Here is a 6,243-nt window from a genome sequence, read left to right as displayed (position 1 = left end):
ATACTTACCCCACCCACCCCCCCTCCTGAGTCTGCATGCACGCCTTCCTCATCAGACTCAAGCTCCCCCAACTCCAGTCACCCCTCTGCCTGCCATCTCCCCACCCCCACATTTCCATCTCATGTTGCTGCCTATTCACTCCCCCCAACCCAATGTTGCCATGCTGCTCTCTCGTGGTAGAGCGCAGCCCTGCCTGCAAATCCACAGCACCAAGTGCAAACAACCCTGTCTGTGGCTCTGCAGCACCCAATGTGAGCCGCCCTGCCTGCGAACCCCACCAGTCTTGCCTGAGAGAGCAGATTTGACAGCAGTGATGAGTCAGAGCAGCAGCAAGTGAGGGCAGCAACTCTGTTGTAGGTAGGCTTACAATGTTGTACACACCTTGGAGTCACGAGTGAAGTGAAGGTGGCAGGTGCATGCCACTTTTATCTGGTCATAAATCAGATCAGCCTAATTTCCTGCTGGCGTGGCATGTAATTAGGAGGGAGAAAGTGATTCTGGCAAGTTGCGTCCTTAATGAGCATTCATACTATGTTAATGTATGCAAGTGGGGTTACTGGCATGGATCAGCAGGAAAGTCGACCCACCATTAAACCGCCATGAAAGTGCTGGGGGGAAAATTCCGACTTGTTTTCCTACCAGTGGAAATCCGAATATTGGCCTCACTCTGAATTTTCCACTCCTGCCTGCTACATGAACGGAAACAGAAAATTCCATTCCTTATCTCTTACAGTTTAAAAATCCAGCAGTAGGTGCATTTTCCATCAAAAGGAACCTCAAGTACAAAATTCATTGACTTCTGGATGGGACGGATAACAGATTGAAAATAAATTGTCTCCGGCAGTTGCAGTTATATGGGCTTCAACTCAACCCCTGGAATCCAAAGGAACTTGGAAAAATTTCTGCTCCAAACACAGCAACCAGCAAAGGACTCACCAACAGTGAACTCTCAATTTTTCCTTAACCTTTCTGCATTGAAGTTTAATTTGACTAAGAAAGTAACTACATACATTATAACTTGTAAATTTTGTGTGCTTATGTTTGTGTGTACGTGGGTTGAGAAAGGTCGAGACGTGGGGATTACCTTTTAAAATATTTTGCTATCTTTGCCTGGGTGGGTTTTTAATGCAATAAAAACTAACCCCTTTTGCTCAAGAAAGCCTGCCAGACCCTTTCCTCTGCATCAGTATGCAAATGATAAAACACAGATATTGAGTAAAGTTCCTTTATCCTTCTTGGGGGGCTAGACTTGGGGGAGGTATCATGGGTGAGTCATATCTTTATCCCTCCTCACTAGGCTGTAACAGCTTTCGATGTGATATAAGAACTATTTCCCCATTAAAAAAAATCCATGGAACTTTTTAATGTGAAGATCTTCCAGTTTTTTTTTATCCATTCAAGGGATATGGGTGTCACTGGCTAGGCCAGCATTTAATGCCCATCCTTAATTGCCCTTGAGAAGGTGATAGTGAGTTACCTTCTTGAACCACTGCAGTCCATGTGATGTAGGTATACCCACAGTGCTGTTAGGGAGAGTGTCCCAAGATTTTGATCCAACGACATTGGGTGTTTGACCCAGTGCCCGAGCTGATATTAATTTCCCAACAATATATGCAAAAAAACATGATCTAGTTATTTATCTTATTGCTCTCTGCAAGAACTTGCAGTGGGCAAATTGGCTACCGCATTTTCTTACATGACAACTGTGCCTACACTTCAGAAATACTTCATTGTTTGTTAAGTGCATTAGGACATTCTGAGATTATTACAGCATTTTGTCATTTAGGATATAATGACATTGCACTGATTTGCAGTGGTAAAAAGAAAAAAGACTTTTAATTGTAAGTCGACAAAAATAAGACCAGCACTAGTAATTTGGTAGTAATTTCCATTCTGCTCTCTGCTGACATTACAAGTAGAATGGCTCGATATCTTAGTCTGTTTCAGGCACTCCCAAGGAGTAAATAAAATTTGTCGATGAGAAAGATTGCTAGATATTTTGTGAAAACTGCCGGCAGGAGGGAAAAGAACAAAAAGATTTGTTTTACTTTGATAGTGAGATCATGAAAACAAATTAGTGCTGCAAGCTAACTATTGGGTGTTTTCATTGTGAGTTGTTTGGCTCCCATGTGGGTGTCCTTTACTACCTTGTCAAAAAAAAACATTCATGGAGTGTGGGCATTATTGACATGGTGAGCATATATTGTCCATCTGTAACTGCCCTTGAGAAGGTGGTGGTGAGTTACCACCTTGAGCCACTGCAGTTGTGTGCTGTTAGGTAAAGGAGTTCCAGCATCTTGATCCAGCAACCATGGAGGACGACAGTATATTTCGAAAGTCAGAATCGTGCATGATCTGGAGGGGAACTTGCAATTGGTAGTATTCCCATACATCTTTGGCCTTTGTTGAGTGGTAGACGTTCTGGATTTGGAAGGTGCTGTCAAACAAGCCTTGGCACGTTGCTGCAGTGCACCTTGTAGGTGGTACACACTGCTTCCATTGTGCACCATTGATGGAGAAAATGAATGTTTAGGGTGGTTGATAGGTTGCCAATCAAGTGGACTGGTTTGTCCTGCATGATGTTGAGCTTCCCCCGTGTTGTTGAAGCTGCACTCGCCCGGCAAATGTGAAGTATTCCACCACAGTCTTACTTGTTTCTTATAGGTGGCAGGAAGTCAGAGACCAGTCAACTGTTGCAGAATACCTAGATCTGATCTATTCTTGAGCCACAGCATTTATACAGCTGGTTCTATTCTGCCATTGTCCATCTGCTTCAATAGGTGTTTGGAGCTTGGCGTATCTGCTTAACAAGTGGACTGAACCCATCGCATCTAGAAAAATGGATCAAATGAAAAGAAATAAGATGCCAACTCTTTGATTGTCAAGCTGGAATGTCAGGACCACATGCACAGGATTGACGGATGACTTACATTTTGTCAATAACGCACGCAAGACCGCTGTGATCAGCATGGAACCTGATAAGCTGAATGTTCCCTACAAGAGGCAAGTGTTATGGACCTGAGGCAGGATTAGTTTAAACAGACCTGAGTTCTCCTCCCACTACCCATCCATAAACAGAAAGATGTTTTTGATTTCTGATTTCCCCTTTTAAATGTGGTGGCATGTTTTCCCCTCAGTTTGGAGTGATCCAATCCTCTATTAATAACCCCACAGCAAATTTGAGATAAGGTAAAATAAGAGGGTTGGATTATTTTACACACCCACAAAATTCAGGAAAAGGGTTTTGCAACGTCTGCATCTTTTTGCACTCATACAATAAAAGAAGGATAAGGGAAAGAAAGGGGTATAGGGCAAGACCACGATAATAATAAGAGTTTTGTTTCATGTGAGTCCAGAGTCCAGAATCAAAAGTCCAGTGGTGTGGACTTTTGTCCAGCCGGCTGAGATTGTTCCAGGGTGATCCGATTTTCCAGAAACAAGATCTTCTGTCATGAAGCTATAATATTTTTCATAATATTATTGTAGGCTTATGAGTGTGAGTGTGTGACTGATTTAATTGAATTGGAATCAGATAGACTACAAAGTTGAAATTATCAACAGTGTTAGGTATACAGCAGACTTTTGAAATGGAGATGGACAAGCGAGGATGAGGGTTAAACAGATAAGGCGTGAATGAAATTTGCATTTTTAGATAAGTGAAGGGGTTATTTGATTTTCAAAGGGATGGTAGGATGTTTACAACTAACAAGATAAACAGGGCAAGATTATTGTATGTATTTTTCCCAAAAGAAAAGAGGCATATTGACAACATGAAAGATTTTTATATTATGGGAAAAGTACATTTTTGAAGACATGTAAAACAATAGGATTTTACACATTAAAGAGAAAGAAATATATATAAAAAAGGATGGAAGGTTATGTGATGTTGTGGCCGTATAAATCTTGAAAGTCATACAGTGTAAAGCAGCCTTGGGGTAAAGCCTGTAGACACTCTTGCAGAAGTCTGATGTGTCCAGTAACTAAAGTTGTGTTAAAAGCCTTTAGAATTCCACTGTCAAGTGGGTGCTGTGGTAACCTGATGGATTACTTATTTAAATTTAAAATCAATTTTGGACTGTTGCCTTATAGTAGGTATGTAGCTGGAAGTCAGATTAATTAGGAATTTTTGGGATTTGTTACAATATCAAGTAACTGTAATCTTATGTCTTTGTTTGAATTCTTTTCTTTTGTTAATAAATGTTTTAATTTTTTTATATCTCTAAAGTTGTTAGTGGACTCACTACTTTTGAATTCAATACTCAAATCTTCTTGTAATAAATACAAATTGCGAAACTGTTGTGATAGCGTGGCCAAGTTTCCCTTGTGGATTTCGTCCACATGGCACATATCACCTGCCACATCATAACACTTGCACAAGGGAGAAGGCACGTGGAGATGAGTTAGTCTTGAATACCCAGATACAGAAGTTCCAATGTTCCAGTAGTTCACTATGTGGATAAGGGCCAGGCACTTCACCTGGACAGATCTCAATCTGCTACTATCTGTTAGATGATAAAATGGTAGACTGCCTGGGTTCAGTTCCACATGGCTATATTACAGGGTCTAACAACTTGGGGGAGGTCATGTGACATGCTTCCCACTTCTTCTCCTGGGTGTTGGACAAAAGTATTTTCCCAGGCCTGGAGTCTTGAGGGCTTCAATAGAGGAGTCAGGCACAGGCACTGTTTTGTCCTGTGCCGACATACCATCTTCATTGGCCGGAGCTTTGCCTTAGAAATGTAAAGGGGGTTGGTGCATTTCTTTGGAATTTGATTGTCGGCTGTCACAGAGGGCATTAGTACTTCTTTAAAGATAGCAATGTCCCTGCTACTTTTTGAAGATTAGAAATTCCCTTGATATGAGTCATGGCTAGTCAGGGTAAAGCCTTGTCCATTTTTAAAATAAAAATAATAATTTTATAAAGTAGCCAGGTTGATTCTGGCTGGGACACAAGGCTCACCAAGAGCAGATCACTGAAAGAAAAAGCATTCATCTGGCAGTACACAAGTTCAGTGGAAATGTGCGAGGAAGGTTTTGCTGTAAGGAACATGTTACTCTTGATGGTGGAACTCCCACAAATGGTTCAGAACATGTTCTCTCCATCCAGCTCTCAACACAAACAGGGCCAGTTAACCTTACAAGTATCCATGCTACTACAGTGTGCTGCTTTACAGAGATGAATGACCAGTTGTTTGAGGAGCTACTGCTGCTAAGAATGCCTAAGTCAGAACCTAGTAGTGGATTTCAATGCAAGATTGGGCATAGACCATGAGGCATGGTCCTGCCTTGGACAATATTGCCTGGGAAAGATAAATGAGAATGGACAGGGACTATCTGAGTTTTGTTCACTTACAAAAGTGACATTCATCAACTTGTGGTTGTACAGTCAAAGGTACTTGAGTCATTGGCATGTTAAAGTAATATACCTGCACGGTAGCCCCTCAGTTCTGATGTGAACAACCTGTTACTCCATCCAGGCTGTTGCTGCCATCAGGACTTTGATGTAACTAACACTTTCTTTCTGAACAAACCATGTCACAAGGTGCCCTGGAGATATCCAAGGTCAGAACATTGGCACCAACTGGATCTGATCATCACTGGACGTGACTCTCTGAGCAACATTCTCAATGTACCCAACTACCACAGCACTGACTGTGATACAGATCACTCCCTGGTGTGCATTTGGGTTAGGCTGTAGGTCTTGAAGTATTTTTCACTTAGAGCAGAAATGTCATAACAACATACGGCATGCTGTCTACCCAGACAAAAACCAACAGTTCCTCATCTTGATTGAACAGGCACTCTCCAGTATCGCCACAGAGAGTGAAGAAGTGAAATGGAACAAGCATCAAGACACCATGGGCAGGATTTTTCACTCGGCATGTGGGTGTGCGCCCAACATGCCCGAGCGTAAAATAGCCTGCGATGACGTCAGGCGAGCATCCCGAAGTCATTGCGCACTTGCACGACATTTCAGTTGGTGGGCGCACTCGTGAGAATCGGCAGAGTGCCTGCTGACAGTTAAGAGGCATATTAATTAATGTATTAATTAACCTGGATTTTTCACTGCCTGTCTAACATTACACTTGATGGCGGGTGAATTGGCTAGCCGGCCTTTGGATTTTTGAGGAAACCTCATCCAAGGACAGGCTGTGTTTCCGGTATGAAAAAGTAAAAATGTTTGGGCACATTTTTTCCGCAATTTATAATATAAGTATTTGATGGTTTCAATTCTTCAGCTTC

General features: G+C 42.0%; 1 non-coding gene across 1 annotated transcript; it reads left to right on the top strand.

Moving 5' to 3' along the window:
* The first annotated feature begins 5,272 nt into the window (after positions 1–5,272).
* On the top strand, positions 5,273–5,515 carry LOC121279461. Its single transcript, XR_005943402.1, has one exon. It is a non-coding gene; the product is annotated as a small nucleolar RNA SNORA53 (small nucleolar RNA).
* Positions 5,516–6,243: the final 728 nt, after the last annotated feature.

This window comes from Carcharodon carcharias, chromosome 6 (genome assembly GCF_017639515.1).
Source record: "Carcharodon carcharias isolate sCarCar2 chromosome 6, sCarCar2.pri, whole genome shotgun sequence".
In the NCBI taxonomy this organism is placed as follows: domain Eukaryota; kingdom Metazoa; phylum Chordata; class Chondrichthyes; order Lamniformes; family Lamnidae; genus Carcharodon; species Carcharodon carcharias.
This window is presented reverse-complemented; position numbering and strand designations above follow the sequence as displayed.